Source organism: Bos indicus x Bos taurus, chromosome 13 (genome assembly GCF_003369695.1).
Source record: "Bos indicus x Bos taurus breed Angus x Brahman F1 hybrid chromosome 13, Bos_hybrid_MaternalHap_v2.0, whole genome shotgun sequence".
NCBI classification, from domain to species: Eukaryota; Metazoa; Chordata; class Mammalia; order Artiodactyla; family Bovidae; genus Bos; species Bos indicus x Bos taurus.
Genome location: NC_040088.1, coordinates 80,595,569 through 80,616,879, shown reverse-complemented (window position 1 = coordinate 80,616,879; position 21,311 = coordinate 80,595,569). Strand labels below are relative to the sequence as shown.

At 39.1% G+C, this 21,311-nt stretch overlaps 1 protein-coding gene across 1 annotated transcript in view; it reads right to left on the bottom strand.

Annotated features, from left to right (window-relative positions):
• The window catches only part of PAK5 (p21 (RAC1) activated kinase 5), a 426,783-nt gene that overhangs the window by 381,272 nt on the left and 24,200 nt on the right, over positions 1-21,311 (bottom strand). The window lies entirely within an intron of this gene.

Here is a 21,311-nt window from a genome sequence, read left to right as displayed (position 1 = left end):
GCTCAGTCTTTGGTCACAGATGCCCCTCACTGCTTCCTCTTCCTTTTGGACAGTGGTTCTGAGCCTTCTTTGCACCTGGAGGTCTTTCACAAATCATGATGTTCTAACACCTCAGATCAATTCAACCAGAATCACCTGGAATGGGGTCCAGATATCAGTATTTTTTATTTTTTTAATTGAAGTATAGTTGATTACAATTTTGTGTTTGTTTCAAGTGTACAGCAAAATGATTCAGTTATACATGTATTTTTTCAGATTCTTTACCCTTATAGCTTATTTCAAAACATTGAGTGGAATTCCCTGTGCTATATAGTAGGCCTTTGTTTGTTTTGTATATAGTAGTGTGTATATGTTAATCCCAACCTCCACCTCCTAATTTATTCTCCCCCACCTTTCCTTTTTGATAACCATACATTTGTTTTCTATGTCTGTAAGGCTATAAAGCTTCCCTGGTGACTCAACATGTAGCCAAAGTTGACAGCTACTCCTTCATAAAGGCACAAATATCAGCAAGACAAACCAAGAGTGTATCAAAGACAGTATTTACTAGATTTAATTTTCCAGATATTTGCTTTTTTGACATCTCCAAACACTACAATTTATAATTCCATCTCTTTATACCAAATTTGAAATAATATTTTGAGCTGTTAAAATTATCTCCTTGCAAAATGTACTCTACTGCTAATACTCCAATGGAAAATTAGTTTAATATGGATTGACAAAAATTATAAAGTTGGTTCTCCATTTCTTGACATAGATGAATAAAAGATCTACAAAGTTGTTACACTATAAATACACCCACATATATATACACATACACACACATATAAGTATACAGAGCTGGAGATATTCAGGAAGTAAGTCTTCAAATAACTCTAGTGATTGGGAAACACTACCAAGAGCAGCTCACAGAAGAGACATCTGGTCGCCACATCAGCAATGGAAGCAGTATAAGGGTTTATAGAGCTGCATGATTTGCTGCACATTTTCATACATTCTGTGTTGCCTAAGCACTACTTGAATATCTTCTTAATGACTGTGGAATATTTAAATTGAGTAAAATGAGCACCAGACTGTTGACAAAGTGCTGGCCAATGATCCCCTCCTTACAAATTTTTCTGCCCCCAAATCTGATCAAATTTGATTTCTTGAAAAGCACTTATCCAGTTTTTGATAAGACTTACCAAAGACCACCCAGTAATTCTTAAAAGCTACTAAAATTCCCATACATCCTCTGTCTCCCACCTACCCCAAAAGAAATGTGTTCCCAACATTTAGAGAAAAGAGGAGAGAGAGAGAGAGGCTTTTCATTTGTTTTGTTAATAAAGAATGATCTAGTAAAATGGCACACTAAATGCTATTTAATCGTCAGGTCTAACAACATGGAGAGAAGAGAAGGGGGAGGAGGCACTGTGACCCAAAGCTGGCTCTGTCCACCCGGCATAGGGCACAGGACCCTGTGAAGCCAAATGGCCCATGGAACCCAATGACCACAGCTGCAGTCAACCCAGCTGGTCTCTACAACTAGAAACTCAGCCATTCCTATAGCTACATGTCTATCTAGGTCTTCAAAGTATGTAGTCCAAAACCTGAATACATGTATTTCTCTTAAAAATGTTATATTTAGGGGGAGGAGCCAAGATGGCAGAGGAGTAGAACGGGGAGAACACTTTCTCCCCCACAAATTCATCAAAAGAACATTTAAACGCCGAGTAAATTCCACAAAACAACTTCTGAATGCCGGCAGAGGACATCAGGCACCCAGAAAAGCAACCCAAGTCTTCAAAAGGAGGTAGGAAAAAATATAAAAGACAAAAAAAGAGACAAAAGAGGGAGGGATGGAGTTCCATCCCGGGAAGGGAGTCTTAAAAAGAGAGAAGTTTCCAAACACCAGGAAACCTTCTCACTGCCAAATCTGTGCCGAGCTTTGGAAGCACAGAGGGCAACATAACAGGGAGGAAAAATAAATAAACAATAAAACCCACAGATTGCGAGCCCTACGGTAACTCCCCCAGAAAAGAAGCACCGCAGACGCCTGCACACGCCATTAGCAAGCGGGGGCTGGGCAGGGAGGTGCGGCGCGGGCTGCATTGCTTAGAGTAAGGACCTGGCCTGAATACCCTGAGCGCTATCTGAGAGAAATAATTTGGGCTAGCAAACCAGACTGTGGGATATCTACCACGCGAAAAGCCAGCCCTAACCTAAGACACCGCCAGGCCCGTGCACAGAACAAAGGACTGAACAGAGATAGCCAGCTGCAGACCATCCCCCTCCAGTGACAGGCAGCCAGAACCAGAAGGGGGCAATCGCAGTCCCAGAGAGATATTATCTATAAAACGGTAAGCAGGCCTCTTTGCTAACTAAAACTTCTTGGGGGTCTGGATGGTCAACATCTGCCTGAGAAGGTGTACACCTAGATAACCGAGTGGTGGGGAGGCAAAAAGTCACAGCAATCACGCTCACCAAACACCTCATCACCTGAGCTGCTCGGACCTGGGAAGGGCACAAAACACAGGCCCAACCGAGTCTGCGCCTCTGAGGACTACCCAAGTGCCTGAACCTGAGCCGCTTGGACCTGGGAGGTGCAGGCAGCCCAAGGCTGGCCACGGATGGTTCCCGGCAGAGAAACCTAGAGCCTGAGCAGTGTGGGCAGGGAGGCTACAGGAGCCGTGAGCGGGGGCAGACCCAGTGTGGCCGAGACACTGCGAGCACACACCAGTGTTATTTGTTTGCAGCATCCCTCCCTCCCTCCCCACAGCGTGACTGAACAAGTGAGATTAAAAAAAAAAAAGTGTCCTCCACCGTCCCCTTTGTGTCAGGGCGGAAACCAGACACTGAAGAGACCAGCAAACAGAAGAAGCTATAAGAGGGAACTGCCTTGGAAGCTACAGGCAATAGATTAAAACCCTGTGGTTACTACTGACTACATAGGAAGGGACCTATAGATCTTGAGAAATAAAGCGGGACCAAGGAACTAGCCAAAAATGAACTGAACCCACAATACTCACAACAAAACCAGAGAAAGTCCTAGATACATTTTTACTATTTTTATGATCATTCTATCTTTCTTTTCTTTTTTTTTAACTTTTTAAAAAAATTTTAAGTCCTCTATTATTCCTATAATTTTCACTTTTATAACCTATTACTTTGCAAAAAAGAAGACCCTTTTTTATAGCAAATTTCATATGTATATTTTTAATAATTTTTGACCTTTTTTTTTTTCCCTTCTTTTCTTTAACATTGTATTTTTGAAATTCCAAACTCTACTCTAGATTTTTAATTTTAGCTTTTTGGTATTTGTTATCAATTTTGTACCTACAGTTTTTTTTTAAATTTCTGTGACTTTTTTTTCCCTCTGTTTCTTTCTCTTCTTCTTTTATATAACATTGTATATCTGAAATTCCAAACTCTACTCTAGATTTTTAACTTTTGCTTTTTGGTATTAGATATCAATTTTGTACCTATATTTTCTTCATAATTTTCGCGACCTTGTTTGTTTTTGTTTGTTCGTTTTTTCTCTTTCTTTTCCTTCTTCTTTTCTTTAACATCGTATTTTTGAAATTCCAAACTCTACTCTAGATTTTTAATTTTTGCTTTTATGTATTTGTTACCAATTTTGTACCTTTAAGAACCCAATCTTCAGGACCCATTCTTCACTAGGGAGCGAGATTACTGGCTTGACTGCTCTCTCTCCCTTTGGACTCTCCATTTTCTCCACCAGGTCGCCTGTGTCTCCTCCCTAACCCCTCTCTACTCTACCCAACTCTGTGAATTTCTGTGTGTTCCAGGCAGTGGAGAACACTTAGGGAACTGATTACTGGCTGGATCTGTCTCCCTCCTTTTCATTCCCCCCTTTTATCCTCCTGGCCACCTCTGTCTCCTTCCTCCTTCTTCTCTTCTCGGTATAACTCTGTGAACATCTCTGAGTGGTCCAGTTGTGGAGTGCACATAAGGAAGCGATTACTGGCTAGCCCACTCTTTCCTGTATTGATTCCACCTCATCTCATTCGGGTCACCTCTAACTCCCCCCTCCCTCTTCTCTTCTCCATGTAATGCTGTGAACCTCTCTGGGTGACCCTCATGGTAGAGAAACTTTTCATCTTTAATGTAGATGTTTTATCAATGGTGCTGTATAGAAGGAGAAGTTTTGAAACTACTGTAAAAATAAGACCAATAACTGGAAGCAGGAGGCTTAAGTCCAAACCCTGACTCCAGGGAACTCCTGACTCCAAGGAACATTAATTGACAGGAGCTCATCAAACGCCTCCATACCAACACTGAAACCAAGCACCACACAAGGGCCAACAAGTTCCAGCACAAGACATACCAAGAAAATTCTCCAGCAACAAGGAACACAGCCCTGAGCTTCAAGATACAGGCTGCCCAAAGTCACCCCAAAACCATAGACATCTCATAACTCATTACTGGACACTTCATTGCACTCCAGAGAGAAGAAATACAGCTCCACCCACAAGAACACTGACACAAGCTTCCCTAACCAGGAAACCTTGACAAGCCACCTGTACAATCCCACACACAGCAAGGAAACACCACAATAAAGAGAACTCCACAAACTGCCAGAATACAAAAAGGACACCCCAAAATCAGCAATTTAAACAAGGTGAAGAGACAGAGGAATACCCAGCAGATAAAGGAACAGGATAAATGCCCACCAAACCAAACAAAAGAGGAAGAGATAGGGAATCTACCTGATAAAGAATTCCGAATAATGATAGGGAAATTGATCCAAAATCTTGAAATAAAAATGGAATCACAGATAAATAGCCTGGAGACAAGGATTGAGAAGATGCAAGAAAGGTTTAACAAGGACCTAGAAGAAATAAAAAAGAGTCAATATATAATGAATAATGCAATAAATCAAATTAAAAACACTCTGGAGGCAACAAATAGTAGAATAATAGAGGCAGAAGACAGGATTAGTGAATCAGAAGATAGAATGGTAGAAATAAATGAATCAGAGAGGATAAAAGAAAAACGAATTAAAAGAAATGAGGACAATCTCAGAGACCTCCAGGACAATATTAAACGCTACAACATTCAAATCATAGAGGTCCCAGAAGAAGAAGACAAAAAGAAAGACCATGAGAAAATACTTGAGGAGATAATAGTGGAAAACTTCCCTAAAATGGGGAAGGAAATAATCACCCAAGTCCAAGAAACCCAGAGAGTCCCAAACAGGATAAACCCAAGGCGAAACACCCCAAGACACATATTAATCAAATTAACAAAGACCAAACACAAAGAATAAATATTAAAAGCAGCAAGGGAAAAACAACAAATAACACACAAGGGAATTCCCATAAGGATAACAGCTGATCTTTCCATAGAAACTCTTCAAGCCAGGAGAGAATGGCAAGACATACTTAAAATGATGAAAGAAAATAACCTACAGCCCAGATTATTGTACTCAGCAAGGATCTAATTCAAATATGAAGGAGAAATCAAAAGCTTTTCAGACAAGCAAAAGCTGAGAGAATTCAGCACCACCAAACCAGCTCTCCAACAAATACTAAAGGATATTCTCTAGACAGGAAACACAAAAACGGTGTATAAATTCGAACCCAAAACAATAAAGTAAATGGCAACGGGATCATACTTATCAGTAATTACCTTAAACGTAAATGGGCTGAATGCCCCAACCAAAAGACAAAGACTGGCTGAATGGATACAAAAACAAGACCCCTACATATGTTGTCTACAAGAGACCCACCTCAAAACAAGGGACACACACAGACTGAAAGTGAAGGGCTAGAAAAAGATTTTCCACGCAAATAGGGACCAAAAGAAAGCAGGAGTAGCAATACTCATATCAGATAAAATAGACTTTAAAACAAAGGCTGTGAAAAGAGACAAAGATGGTCACTACATAATGATCAAGGGATCAATCCAAGAAGAAGATATAACAATTATAAATATATATGTACCCAAACGAGAGTGCCGCAATATGTAACACAAATGCTAACAAGTATGAAAGGAGAAATTAACAATAACACAATAATAGTGGGAGACTTTAATACCCCACTCACACCTATGGATAGATCAATTAAACAGAAAATTAACAAGGAAACAAACTTTAAATGATACAATAGACCAGTGAGACCTAATTGATATCTATAGGACATTTCATCCCAAAACAATGAATTTCACCTTTTTCTCAAGCGCACATGGAAGCTTCTCCAGGATAGATCACATCCTGGGCGATAAATCTAGCCTTGGTAAATTCAAAAAAATAGAAATCATTCCAAGCATCTTTTCTGACCACAATGCAGTAAGATTAGATCTCAATTACAGGAGAAAAACTATTAAAAATTCCAACATATGGAGGCTGAACAATATGCTGCTGAATAACCAACAAATCACAGAAGACATCAAAAAAGAAATCAAAATTTGCATAGAAACGAATGAAAATGAAAACACAACAACCCAAAACCTGTGGGACACTTTAAAAGCAGTCCTAAGGGGAAAGTTCATAGCAATACAGGCATACCTCAAGAAACAAGAAAAATGTCAAATAAATAACCTAACTCTACACCTAAAGCAACTAGAAAAGGAAGAAATGAAGAACCGCAGGGTTAGTAGAAGGAAAGAAATCTTAAAAATTAAAGCAGAAATAAATGCAAAAGAAACAAAAGAGACCATAGCAAAAATCAACAAAGCCAAAAGCTGGTTCTTTGAAAGGATAAATAAAATTGACAAACCATTAGCCAGACTCATCAAGAAACAAAGGGAGAAAAATCAAATCAATAAAATTAGAAATGCAAATGGAGAGATCACAACAGACAACACAGAAATACAAAGGATCATAAGAGACTACTATCAACAATTATATGCCAATAAAATGGACAACATGGAAGAAATGGACAAATTCTTAGAAAAGTACAACTCTCCAAAACTGACCCAGGAAGAAACAGACAATCTTAACAGACCCATCACAAGCACAGAAATTGAAACTGTAATCAAGAATCTTCCAGTAAACAAAAGCCCAGGTCCAGACGGTTTCACAGCTGAATTCTACCAAAAATTTAGAGAAAAGCTAACACCTATCCTACTCAAACTCTTTCAGAAAATTGCAGAGGAAGGTAAACTTCCAAACTCATTCTATGAGGCCACCAAAACCTGACAAAGATCCCACAAAAAAAGAAAACTACAGGCCAATATCACTGATGAACATAGATGCAAAAATCCTCAACAAAATTCTAGCAATCAGAATCCAACAACACATTAAAAAGATCATACACCATGACCAAGTGGGCTTTATCCCAGGGATGCAAGGATTCTTCAATATCTGCAAATCAATCAATGTAATATACCACATTAACAAATTGAAAAATAAAAACCATATGATTATCTCAATAGATGCAGAGAAAGCCTTTGACAAAATTCAACACCCATTTATGATAAAAACTCTCCAGAAAGCAGGAATAGAAGGAACATACCTCAACATAATAAAAGCTATATATGACAAACCCACAGCAAACATTATCCTCAATGGTGGAAATATGAAAGCATTTCCTCTAAAGTCAGGAACAAGACAAGGGTGCCCACTTTCACCATTACTATTCAACATAGTTTTGGAAGTTTTGGCCATAGCAATCAGAGCAGAAAAAGAAATAAAAGGAATCCAAATTGGAAAAGAAGAAGTAAAACTCTCACTGTTTGCAGATGATATGATCCTCTACATAGAAAACCCTAAAGACTCCACCAGAAAATTACTAGAACTAATCAATGATTATCGTAAAGTTGTAGCATATAAAATCAACACACAGAAATCCCTTGCATTCCTATACACCAATAATGAGAAAACAGAAAGAGAAATTAAGGAAACAATTCCATTCACCATTGCAACGGAAAGAATAAAATACTTAGGCATATACCTACCTAAAGAAACTAAAGACCTATATATAGAAAACTATAAAACACTGATGAAAGAAATCAAAGAGGACACTAATAGATGGAGAAATATACCATGTTCATGGATTGGAAGAATCAATATAGTGAAAATGAGTATACTACCAAAAGCAATTTATAGATTCAATGCAATCCCTATCAAGCTACCAACAGTATTCTTCACAGAGCTAGAACAAATAATTTCATAATTTGTATGGAAATACAAAAAACCTCGAATAGCCAAAGCTATCTTGAGAAAGAAGAATGGAACTGGAGGAATCAACCTACCTGACTTCAGGCTCTACTACAAAGCCACAGTTGTCAAGACAGTATGGTACTGGCACAAAGACAGAAATATAGATCAATGGAACAAAATAGAAAGCCCAGAGATAAATCCATGCACATATGGACACCTTATCTTTGACAAAGGAGGCAAAAATATACAATGGATTAAAGACAATCTCTTTAACAAGTGGTGCTGGGAAATCTGGTCAACCACTTGTAAAAGATGAAACTAGAACACTTTCTAACACCATACACAAAAATAAACTCAAAATGGATTAAAGATCTAAACGTAAGACCAGAAACTCTCTGACATACACCACAGCAGGATCCTCAATGACCCACCTCCAAGAATATTAGAAATAAAAGCAAAAATAAACAAATGGGACCTAATTAACCTTAAAAGCTTCTGCACATCAAAGGAAACTATTAGCAAGGTGAAAAGACAGCCCTCAGAATGGGAGAAAATAATAGCAAATGAAGCAACTGACAAACAACTAATCTCAAAAATATACAAGCAACTCCTACAGCTCAACTCCAGAAAAATAAATGACCCAGTCAAAAAATGGGCCAAAGAACTCAATATACATTTCTCCAAAGAAGACATACAGATGGCTAACAAACACATGAAAAGATGCTCAACATCACTCATTATCAGAGAAATGCAAATCAAAACCACTATGAGGTACCATTTCACACCAGTCAGAATGGCTGCAATCCAAAAGTCTACAAGCAATAAATGCTGGAGAGGGTGTGGAGAAAAGGGAAGCCTCTTACACTGTTGGTGGGAATGCAAACTAGTACACCACTATGGAAAACAGTGTGGAGATTCCTTAAAAAACTGGAAATAGAACTGCCTTATGATCCAGCAATCCCACTGCTGGGCATACACACTGAGGAAACCAGAAGGGAAAGAGACACGTGTACCCCAGTGTTCATCGCAGCACTGTTTATAATAGCCAGGACATGGACGCAACCTAGATGTCCATCAGCAGATGAATGGATAAGAAAGCCATGGTACATATACACAATGGAGTATTACTCAGCCATTAAAAAGAATACATTTGAATCAGTTCTAATGAGGTGGATGAAACTGGAGCCTATTATACAGAGTGAAGTAAGCCAGAAAGAAAAACACCAATACAGTATACTAACGCATATATATGGAATTTAGAAAGATGGTAACAATAACCCTGTGTACGAGACAGCAAAAGAGACATTGATGTATAGAACAGTCTTATAGACTTTGTTGGAGAGGGAGAGGGTGGGAAGATTTGGGAGAATGGCATTGAAACATGTATAATATCATGTATGAAACGAGTTGCCAGTCCAGGTTCGATGCACGATACTGGATGCTTGGGGCTGGTGCACTGGGACGATCCAGAGGGATGGTATGGGGAGGGAGGAGGGTTCAGGATGGGGAACACATGTATACCTGTGGCGGGTTCATTTCCATATTTGGCAAAACTAATACAATATTGTAAAGTTTAAAAATAAAATTAAAAAAAAAAAAAGAAAAGAAAAAGTTAAGGTATCATAAGCTCACACAGCCAGTCAAGCAATGCAAAGCTGGTGGTGGAAAAGCCACTGTGCTCCCTAAGCCCTCTGCACACCTCCTTCACATCCCACCTCCATTTCCTGTGGAGTCAGAATGTCTTGTTCAAACACTAGCTGCACCAGTTTCCCACTTAGTGACTTGGGACAAGGTAACTTCATCTCCATCAGCACCAGTTTCCCTATTTTTATAATAGGGAAAATTATAGCAATTACAGCACCTATCTCACATATAAGTGTGTGTGCTTAGTTGCTCAGTAGTGTACAACTCTTTGTGATTCTATGGACTGTAGTAGCCAGGCTTCTCTGTCCATGGGATTCTCCAGACAAATATACTGGAGTGGGTTGACCTTTCCTACTCTAGGGGATCTTCCTGACCCAGGGATTAAACCCTCATCTCTTACATCTCCTGCATTGGTACGAGAATTCTTTACCACTGAGCCACCTAGATATCCCAGTAAGCAGCAAACCAGGAGATAATTTATACCAAAAACTCCGAAGTATTTATCTATTGAGCAGTTTCCCACAAGAGAAAGAAAGAAATTGGAAAAAGGACATATTTCTTTTAAGAATCAGATGAAAATGTTCATTGTGATTTCTTGATAACAAATGTACTCTGGCCTTTGTCTCTCTTTGTCTCATTATCTAACTGTATTATTAATAAATACTACTCTTATACCTAAAACTTTAAGTAGGAGAGTATAAATGCCATAAGGTTAATGTCTATATACTATTTATTCTTTCCAACTCATTCTTTCAATGCAGGGATTGAACCCAGGTCTCCTGCATTGCAGGTGGATTCTTTACCAGCTGAGTCACCAGGGAAGCCCAGAAATACTGGAGTGGGTAGGCTATCCCTTCTCCAGTGGATCTTCCCAACCCAGGAATCGAATCGGGGTCTCCTGAATTGCAGGTGGATTCTTTACCAGCTGAGCCACAAGGAAGCCCATATACTACTTATTTTCTAAAATTAACTTTCCAGTCCCAACTATGAGTTGTTGGAAAAACAATACTTGAGATGAGATGTTTTGAGTCATTACTTTGTGCCAGGCCTTGGTCTAAACACTTTTTGTTCCTTAAAATACATATATAGTCTCACATGTAGGTACTATATATATATATATTTTAAGGAATGAAAAGCTATATATACATATTATATATAGTCTCACATATATATACTACATATATATATATTTTTTTTAGGAACAAAAAGTGTCTAGACCAAGGTCTGGCACAAAGCAAGAACTCAAAACATTAACTATTATTTCTCTTTTACATCCAAAATTCCTTGAAGTAAATATATATTACTTCATTATAATGTACTTCATTATAGTATACATGCCTATATATAATAATGGATTGATTAAAATGAAAGGTACTGGGGTTGGTTAAGCCTGGTTTGGAAATCAAAGCCATTCATTAAATCTGCTCAAGGAACAATTTTAAGTGCCAACATGTGCTAACCACTGTTTTAGTTCCTGGTGATAGAATATTAAGACAAAGGACACTGTTATGACACTAAAAGGTCAAGCTACAATCTAGAAGAAAATATTTGTAAAATATAGACGTAACAAAGGACTTTTATTTTGAATATTTTTAAAACCTCATAATCAATAAGAAAAACAGCCCAATTTTTTAAGTGAACAAAATATTTAAACAGATGCTTCACTAAACAAGATATACAAATGGCAAGTAACACATTAAAAACACTCAACACCATCAACCATTAGGGAAATATGAATTAAAACCATGAGACGCCACCACTCCCACTAGATGAGATAAAATGAAAAACAAAAATTGTTCAAAGTGCTGGGAAGGATATGGACAACTGGAATTACACAGAAAACAGGCTGACAGTTTCTTATGGAGTTAAGTTGACCTGCCATATGACCTAGCAATTCCACACTTAGATACAATACACAAGGGAAGTGAAAGCACGTGCATGAAAGTTTTATATGTCAACATTTCTAGCAGCATATTTACAATGGACAAAAAAACTGGAATCAAGTCAAATGTCCATCAATAGATGAATGGATAAGCTGTAGTATATTCATACAATAAAATACTACTCATCAACAGCAGGAAATAAACTGTTGATACGTGCAACAACATGACTTTCAAAGTAACTATGCTAAGTGGAAAGAAAAGAGTATATTGTTTATGATCCAATTTATATAAGATTCTAAAAAATGCAAAGTAATGTATAAGTGACAGAAAGCAAATTGGCAGTTGCCTGGGATGGGAAATGCAGGGAGAAGAGGGAAACAGCAATTATAAGGAGCAAGATCAGACTTTTGGAGGTGACTGTGTCACTATCTTGGTTGTGGTAATGGTTTTATGGGTGTATACAATAATCAAAACTCAGTGTAAAAAATATATATGGATTATTATATAACAATTATGTGGGAATAAACCTGAAAGAGAAACATAAGCAAGACAAAAATGTAAAACAAGGCCTTTACCTTTGTAAGACTAGATTTTAATGGGAGTGGAGTTAGACAGTGTTTAAATAAATACATACCACATAGTTTATACCACATAGTTGCAGAATTAAAATCAATTCCCACAGTGCTCACCAAAAAATATATATTCAAGAATGTCATCACAGCATTGTTTGTAATAGCCCCAAGCTGAAAATGAGTAAATGCCCATCAACAGCAGCACAGATGAAATAAATTAGGTATATACACAGTGAAGTGAAGTTGCTCAGTTGTGTCCGACTCTTTGCAACCCTGTGGACTAGAGCCTACCAGGCTCCTCCATCCATGGGATTTTCCAAGCAAGAGTACTGGAGTGGGTTGTTATCTCTTTTTTTAGGGGATCTTCCCAACCCAGGGATTGAACCCAGGTCTCCTGCATTGTAGGCAGATGCTTTACCATCTGAGCCACTAGGGAAGTCCACATATATATACATATATACACAGAGTGGAACACTATACAGCACTGAAAATGAATAAATTAGTTCTACATATAAAAACATGGGAGAATATCAGAAATGAAACACTGAAGGAACAAAGCTGGGCCCAAATAAGGACTTCTTCTGAGATTCCAACTGTGGTCACTGCCAATAGAGGTCAGGACAGCAGTTACCCTGAGCTCATAGTGACTCCAAGGGAACACCAGGAGGGCTTCTGGGTGCTGATGACATTCTCTGTCTTAAGATCCCTGTACTTTTTTTATATATGTTAATCTTCAATAAAAAATGTTTTATTTTTTCAATTTTATTGAAGTATAGTTGGTTTACAATGTTAAATATATATGTGTATATATATTACATATACATACACAAATATATATATGTATATATATTACATATATATACAATACATATGTATATATATATTATATATATATATTCTTTTCCATTATGGTTCATCACAGGATATTGAATATAGTTCCCCGTGCTACTACTGTAGAACCTTGTTGATGATCCATTACATACACAATAGTCTGCACCTGCTAATCCCCAAACTCCCAGTCTTTCTCTCTCCCACCCCCTCTTTCCCTTGGCAATCACAAGTCTGTTCTCTATCTGTGACTACATTTCTGTTTTGTAGATAGGTTCCTTTGTGCTGTAGTTTAGATTCCACATATAAGTGATACCATATGGTATTTGTCTTCTCTTTCTGACATACTTCATTTAGTATGATCATCTCTAGGCCTATCCATATTACTGCAAATGACATTGTTTCATCCTTAATAAAAATATTTTAAATAAAATTAATATGAAGTCACATGATATGATAGGGATTGCCTGGCTATTTGAGGCTGGACATCAGAAACACTCTTTGAGCAGGAAGTACTGAATTTGAGCCCTCAGCAATAAGAATGAACCAGGTGGGGCCAGACACAACCAGACTCCAGTACTGGCATCTTCCCTGCAGGCTCACAGCTGACCCTTTGTCATCATAAAATCATAAAAAATCACAAAAATCATCAGCTACCTTTGTCACATAAAATTCAGCTGGCATTTTCAAAAAAATATTCATCTGCTTCTGTTGTGAAAATTAAAGAAGGCTGAGCTTCTTTTGAAAAGGAAAACAGAGAAAAACGTAAATTCAGAAAGAACACCCCCTTGAAGTATATTTCTGCTCACTGTTCTTTATGCCTTTTGGTCTAAGAAAATATCTCAGAAAAAACCTTTCTTTTCTGGAGAGAGAGGAGAACTTAAACGTTTCTTCTCTTTTCTGGAGAAGAAGGTGGAGAAATATATGTATTTTTCAAAAAGGTAATCCGAAAGGGGGTAAAAGGAACAGAAAGGGGGTAATCTGAACTGTCACTCCATCAACATGGGACCACCAGTTCACAGGGCCAAATTTTATAGAAGACTAAGGATGTGCAAGAACCAGCAATGCAAACCGTGTCAGGGAAAGCAAATACACCTGAACAGATGCACACAAATACTGAGGTCCCTCAGGCCACTAATACATTAATCTTTGAATGGACAGATGAAATTATCGTAAAGTATTTACCTGATAAAATCCCATGAAAAAAGACTGGAAACATGGTTTCAGAGAGGCTGGAATGAGACAGAATTCCAAGCCTGCCACTTTCTCAAGATGAAGCAGTAGGATAGCACGATAAGGGCCAGATCAGAACCCAGTAGGCACCAAACTCTCACAAGTCGGTAGAGCTTATTCGGGTGAATACCCCCACAGCAGAGCTTTGCTATAGAAATGCTGGCACGGATACAGTTTCCCACTACATTGCTGGCACAGTAACTGAGTCTGGCAGCCAGAATTGGTGTAGGCAGTGTGGCCAGCAAATTGCTGAAGATGATGAAGATGGCCACACTGACGACAAGCTGTTCCGTGATGATGGATGGGTGGTGCAGGCAGACGGCCACACATCGGTCCTAAGCCGCGGCCAGAAAGGTGGAGGACTCCATGGGAAGGAACGTAATCATGACAACATCTGCAGGAAGCAGCCCATAGAGCTGATGGGCTTCATGTCGAGCCAGAAGATGAGCAGGGCCTGCCGGAATTTTTATCTTCAAGAGCTGTGCATTCACTTCCACCCTAGGGTACCAACCCTAGGATAGTCCTTAGAAAACTTCAACCACTCATATCCCCAAACCACAGTCCCATAATCCTAGCTGGAACAGTGTCCTAATTTCAGATACCTTCTATGTGCATCCCAACCTCCAGAGCCTGATTTATACACTTTTCAACTATAGACCACACCCTTTTGTTTAAAAACATTTATTTCTAGTCTGTCTTCTCTTGATCTCTAGAGTTCTTACCCTAACTTCAGATGGACACATCTGCTCATGTAAATGTATTGCAAGGACATCAAATCCAGTAAGTCCAATACTTAGATCTGGACACTCTCCAACCTGTCCTTATACATAAGAAACATTTTCCAATTATTCCTACCTAAGTATATGACATAAATATACATCTAGTTATTTTTTATACATTTTTTAAGTTTTTTAAATGTTGACCAGTTTTAAAGGCTTTATTGAACAATAAATATTGTTACAAAAAAAAAAAAAAGAATGCATGAACATCCCAAACCAAACAAAATGTTAGGTGTACAATGTTGAAGTAGAACCGAGGCTGGCAGATAGGGCTGTAGCAATAATACGAACAAGTGACTGGATATCATTTCAACTAAATAATAATAGCCAAAATAACAGTAGTTACCAAAGTACTTTCCAATTGATCTCATTCAAAAGATGAACCTAATAAAACATAAAGCTATAAGGACAACACAATAGCAAATCACAGAGAGGAAAATATACTCTTTGTTAGAAAGTCAAAAAAAGAAATCATCAGAAGTTCAGGGCTTGGGTGTATATACTTCATGTTACTTCCATGCAACAGTCAATATGCCCCTACTAACCCACTTAATTTCCCTGAGAAACATTTAGGTTGCAATTATCACTGATTTTCTTCCCATTAAGAGAGGGTTTGAATATGCAAATGACTTTCATTATAATTTCATACTAAATCAGTATATCCACGCAAATCTATTTCTTACCAAAGTTCCAAAATAGAAAAGCAGATGTACAATGGCAAAATTAGGACACAAAGATGAAAAGCGAAGATCATGAGGATGAGGGAAAAGAATCTATGTAGAGTGTCTTTGGAAGCTGCTATTTCTAGGAAAAATAGATATTTTCAAATATAATGAGTCCAATCAATTAACACTGCCCAAATTATGTGGCCAGGGAAAATGCATTGGGCCAGAAAACTTTGTAGAAAATATAATTACATTGGGAAATTTTACTTTTATCCACTCTAAGGAAAAAAAAAAAACAAACTGTTTTCAAGATCACATCCACTGTTCCTGCTTCTGATAATGGCATCCTGATAATCATTATGGGCTTCCCTGGTGGCTCAGAGGGTAAAGTGTTATGGGGCTTCTCTCTTCCCACTCTTTGTCCAGATGGTTTGGGAAAAAGTCATTCTACTCTGACTTCTGACTCCAGGGATGGGTTTGGACTCCCTCTCAAGGAGTCAATGAAAAACAAGCATTCCCTCAGGAGACATGAATTAGACTAGGAATGGACACTGTTATCTGACCTACAAAAGTACTGCTGCTGCTAAGTCACTTCAGTCGTGTCCGACTCTGTGCAACCCCGTAGACAGCAGCCCACCAGGCTCCCCCGTCCCTGGGATTCTCCAGGCAAGAACACTGGAGTGGGTTGCCATTTCCTTCTCCAATGCATGTAAGCGAAAAGTGAAAGGGAAGTCACTCAGTCGTGTCTGACTCTTAGCGACCCCACGGACTGTAGCCCACCAGACTTCTCCATCCATGGGATTCTCCAGGCAAGAGTACTGGAGTGGGGTGACAAAAGTACTACTGGGATTCAAACCTGAGACCTGAAATCTAAACCCGGAGCAGTGGGAGCGGGTGTGGGGAAGGGGGTTGTCTTGCCAAGAAAATGGGAGGCCATGCCAGAGAATGAAGCCCACAAAGAAACAAACAGAGGTGAGAGAAGGAGAAGAAAGGACACCATAATAGTTTTGTGCTCTTGATCCAGCTGTACTTCTGGACTTTTCAGCTATACAGATGAATAACTTCCTAATTTGCTTGGTACCCTTTGGCTTGGATTTTCAAGCTGAGTCTTTTTCAAGCAAAAGAATTCTGTTGAAGATACTCATTCTCTACTTCCCATAGCATCTGGCTGCAAATATAACTTTAGCTGAATCAAGACGTAGAGATCAGGAAAAGGAAAGCTTATTTTCTTTAAAAGTATTTGATAAATAAAATTTTATTTGATAAATAAAATTCAAACTTCACCTTGGTGCAAAAGACCCCTCTTAATTAAACTGGGCCAATCTTACTTTTTAAGGCTTCCCAGGTGGAGGTAAGAACTTGCTTGCCAATACAGGAGATGTTTAAGAGACACAGGTTCAATCCCTGGGTAGGGAAGATCCCCTGGAGAAGGGCATGGCATCCCACTCCAGTATTCTTGTCTGGAGAATCCCCATGGACAGGGGAGCCAGACAGGCTATAGTTTATGGGGTCACAAGAAGTTGGACATGACTGAAGCAACTTAGCATGCAAACTTCTTTTTTTCTGGTAGATACAAAGCAAATGTATACTTACAATTTTAATTTGTAGTTTAATCTCTTAAATATAAGAGACAGTTTCATTCATACAAATTGATGGAAGTACATAAAAATGTGAGGATCTCTGAATCAGCTGCCTCAGACTCTGAATTTCTGCACAAAGTATTTCATGCCCTCGCCAGTCTCCTTAAGATTACTATCACCATCACTGTAACCACCACAAACTTCTTCCTCAAACTGAATAGGTAACTTTCTGTCCTTCAAAGATTTTTTTTAATAAAAATTTATTTATTTTAATGGGAGGCTAATTACTTTACAATATTGTATTGGTTTTGCCATACATCAACATGGATCCACCATGGGTGTACATGTGTTCCCCATCCTGAACCCCCCCTCCCACCTCCCTCCCCGTACCATGCCTCTGGTACGTACCATGCCAGTGCACCAGCCCCAAGCATCCTGTATCCTGCATCGAACCTGGACTGGTGATTTGTTTCATATATGGTATTATACATGTTTCAATGCCATTCTCCCAAATCATTCCACCCTCTCCCTCTCCCACAGAGTCTAAAAGACTGTTCTATACATCTGTGTCTCTTTTGCTGTCTCGCATACAGGGTTATTGTTACCATCTTTTCTAAATTCCATATATATGCTTTAGTATACTGTATTGGTGTTTTTCTTTCTGGCTTACTTTACTCTGTATAATAGGCTCCAGTTTCATCCACCTCATTAGAACTGATTCAAATGTATTCTTTTTAATGGCTGAGTAATACTCCATTGTGTATATGTACCATGGCTTTCTTATCCATTCATCTGCTGATGGACATCTAGGTTGCTTCCATGTCCTGGCTATTATAAACAGTGCTGCAATGAACATTGGGGTACACGTGTCTCTTTCAATTCTGGTTTCCTCAGTGTGTATGCCCAGTAGTGGGATTGCTGGGTCATAAGGCATTTCTATTTCAGTTTTTTAAGGACTCTCCACACTGTTCTCCCAGAGAAGGCAATGGCAACCCACTCCAGTACTCTTGCCTGGAAAATCCCATGGACGGAGGAGCCTGGTAGGCTGCAGTCCATGGGGTCGCTAGGAGTCGGACACCACTGAGTGACTTCACTTTCGGAAATGGCAACCCACTCCAGTGTTCTTGCCTGGAGAATCCCAGGGATAGGTGAGCCTGGTGGGCTGCCGTCTATGGGGTTGCACAGAGTCAGATACGACTGAAGCAACTTAGCAGCAGCACACTGTTCTCCATAGTGGCTGTACTAATTTGCATTCCCACCAACAGTGTAAGAGGGTTCTCATTTCTCCACACCCTCTCCAGCATTTATTGCTTGTAGACTTTTGGATAGCAGCCTTAAAAAGGCTTCAGACAGAAACTTTGAGCTTCCCACCCACCAAGTTTCACTGAATCTATCTTATCTTCATTTCTGCATCAGGAGAATAAGCGTCTTGTCTATTCCTCTGTGTGCCTGTACTCTGAGTTCATCTCCAAACATCAATTATCAGATGTCTCAACTATAAAAGTCCATTTCTAATTCACAGCTGAATACATCCTATCAACATTTAAACATGCTCATCTCATCAATTTTTATATAAAATGCTCTCCCTCAGTTCAACATCCTATTTCAGTTATACCTTCTAGAACTGTCTTCACTCACTGTCTCCTTATATATTAATACCTGCTCACCATCGCAGCATCCTCAAAGGAGAAATGAAGGCAATGTGCACTCCCACGGGGATCACTGTTTGGCTTACGGAACAAGAACAGGTGAAATATTTTACACAAAGCCCAATACATAGTCACAACATGTACAGCTGGCCTTTGAACAACATAAGTTACTTACAGGCTGGTTTTTTTCAACAACAAATACTACAGTTGTAACATTAGTTGGTTGAACCCAGGGATGCAGAACTTTGGATACAAAGGACTTATATAAAAAGGGCTGACAAAGGAATTCCCTGGTGGTCCAGTGGTTAGGACTCTGTGCTTTCGCTGCCAAGAGCATGGTTTCAATCCCTAGTCAACAAACTAAGATCCCACAAGTTAAGACAGTTAAAAAAAAAAAAAAAGCTGACTGTAAATTATATATAGATTTTTTACTGGATGGAAGGTCAGTGCCACAAATTCCTGTGTTGCTCAAGGGTCAACTTTATTTAGGAAAGATTTATTGAGCAACTCTGTGTGAAGGGTGTCATGTGAGAGGCTTTATTATTAATATAAACACATAAAATCTAACTTCTTCCCTGAAGCCTCTCACAGTACAGAGTGAGATCAAGAGAACAGAAAATATGATCGCACGGTATGCTGAGCCATTCCATAGAGTCTGGACCAAATCAATGGCAAGACAAGCAGAAACACAGCAGAAGGTCAGGCAGGCTGTAATCCTGGAGGACTACAGCACTCCAGGAGGCCTCGTTCACATGGACCAGAGGGTAACGATGCTCCCTTAGCTTTATAACATGGAGGTCCTGAATATAAAGGAATTGGATAGTGAACCTGGAAGTTCGGTCTGAAGTGAAGTGAAGTGAAAGTCACTTAGTCATGTCAAATTCTTTGCAAGTCCATGGAATCTCCAGGTCGGAATACTGTAGTGGATAGCCATTCCCTTCTCCAGGGGATCTTCCCAACCCAAGGATTGAACCCTGGTCTCCTGCATTGTGGGCAGATTCTTTACTGTCTGAGCCACCAGGGAAGCCCAAGAATACTGGAGTGGGTAGCCTAACCCTTCTCCAGCGGATCTTCCCAATCCAGGAATCAAACAGGGGTCTCCTGCATTGCAGGTGGATTCTTTACCAGCTGAGCTACCAGGGAAGCCCATCTAGAAAGGGCAAATCTGCAACACTTAGGTTCAAGGATTCGAGCCACCAATGATGTTAAAGAAGGACTCAATGCCGATGTTCCAAAGCCTACTCAGGACTACTCTTCCACAGACTCTGACAGCTCTCCCCCAATTTCTTCTCTTTATTCCTTTAGGAACACCAGAAATTGTGAAAGGGTGCTCTACAGGTTACTCTGCTCCAGATGGGAAAGCTCCAGCAGCTATGGTGCTGACATGAGAAAAATCTAGAAGACTCCATGCTATACCAGTGAGGATGAGTGTTTTTAAAAACCATACCTCAAATCCAAGGCTTAACAGCTATTATCTTAAGAAGACAAAGATCTGGGGCCTGTTAAGCATGAATACCCTACTGGCAATCACTGGTAAGACTTCCTCAACTTTGAATAACCTTGTTGCCCTACAATTGTTTGAAGCTGATGGACACTTTAAAAATACTTTCCCAACCATCCTAAACCACCCCAACTGATACATTCTCATCAAGGGAATCTTTCTGGGTTATTTTTTAATATCCCCCAGCCGACTAACTGCCTGCCCAATATCCATTCCTCACTTCTTACTGATCAAGTACATTTCAATATGCAATTAAAATTCACCAACATTGGGATTTTCCTGGCAGTTCAGTGATTAAGACTCCACATTCCCAATGTAGGGGGCATGGGTTTGATCCCAGGTTAGGGAAGATCTGGCATACTGCATGGCATGGCCAAAAAAGAAAAAAAAAATCACCAACATTTATTGTATATCCACATATTAAAATGACCAAGACTTGTTCCTCTGCCCTCAGCATACCTGTTACACACTCTTCTTTCTCCATGCAAAACTATTTTTAGTCCAGGGTTTCTAGGAAGACCTAGATTCAAAATCATGTTTATTATCCATGGCAATATATATAAATTTTATTTTGATTTTCTCCAATTTTCCCTACTTTGATGATATCTGTTTCCTCTCTTAAAAATGACCATGGCCTGAGCCACATTATTTGGGACACAGAGTTCCATTAATGCCTTGGAGGAGATGCCTTACCCACTGGTCCGCCACTGCCCTAAAAGAATGTAATTGCATTACATGGGTAAATGATTTACTCCTGGGGAATATATCATTCTTTCTGATGCATTACAAGGTCAATTGTAGCCTTACTCCTGTCCCAATTTTCAGCATTAGATGCGTTTAACAGTTACATGCTTAATTATCTAAGACTCCATT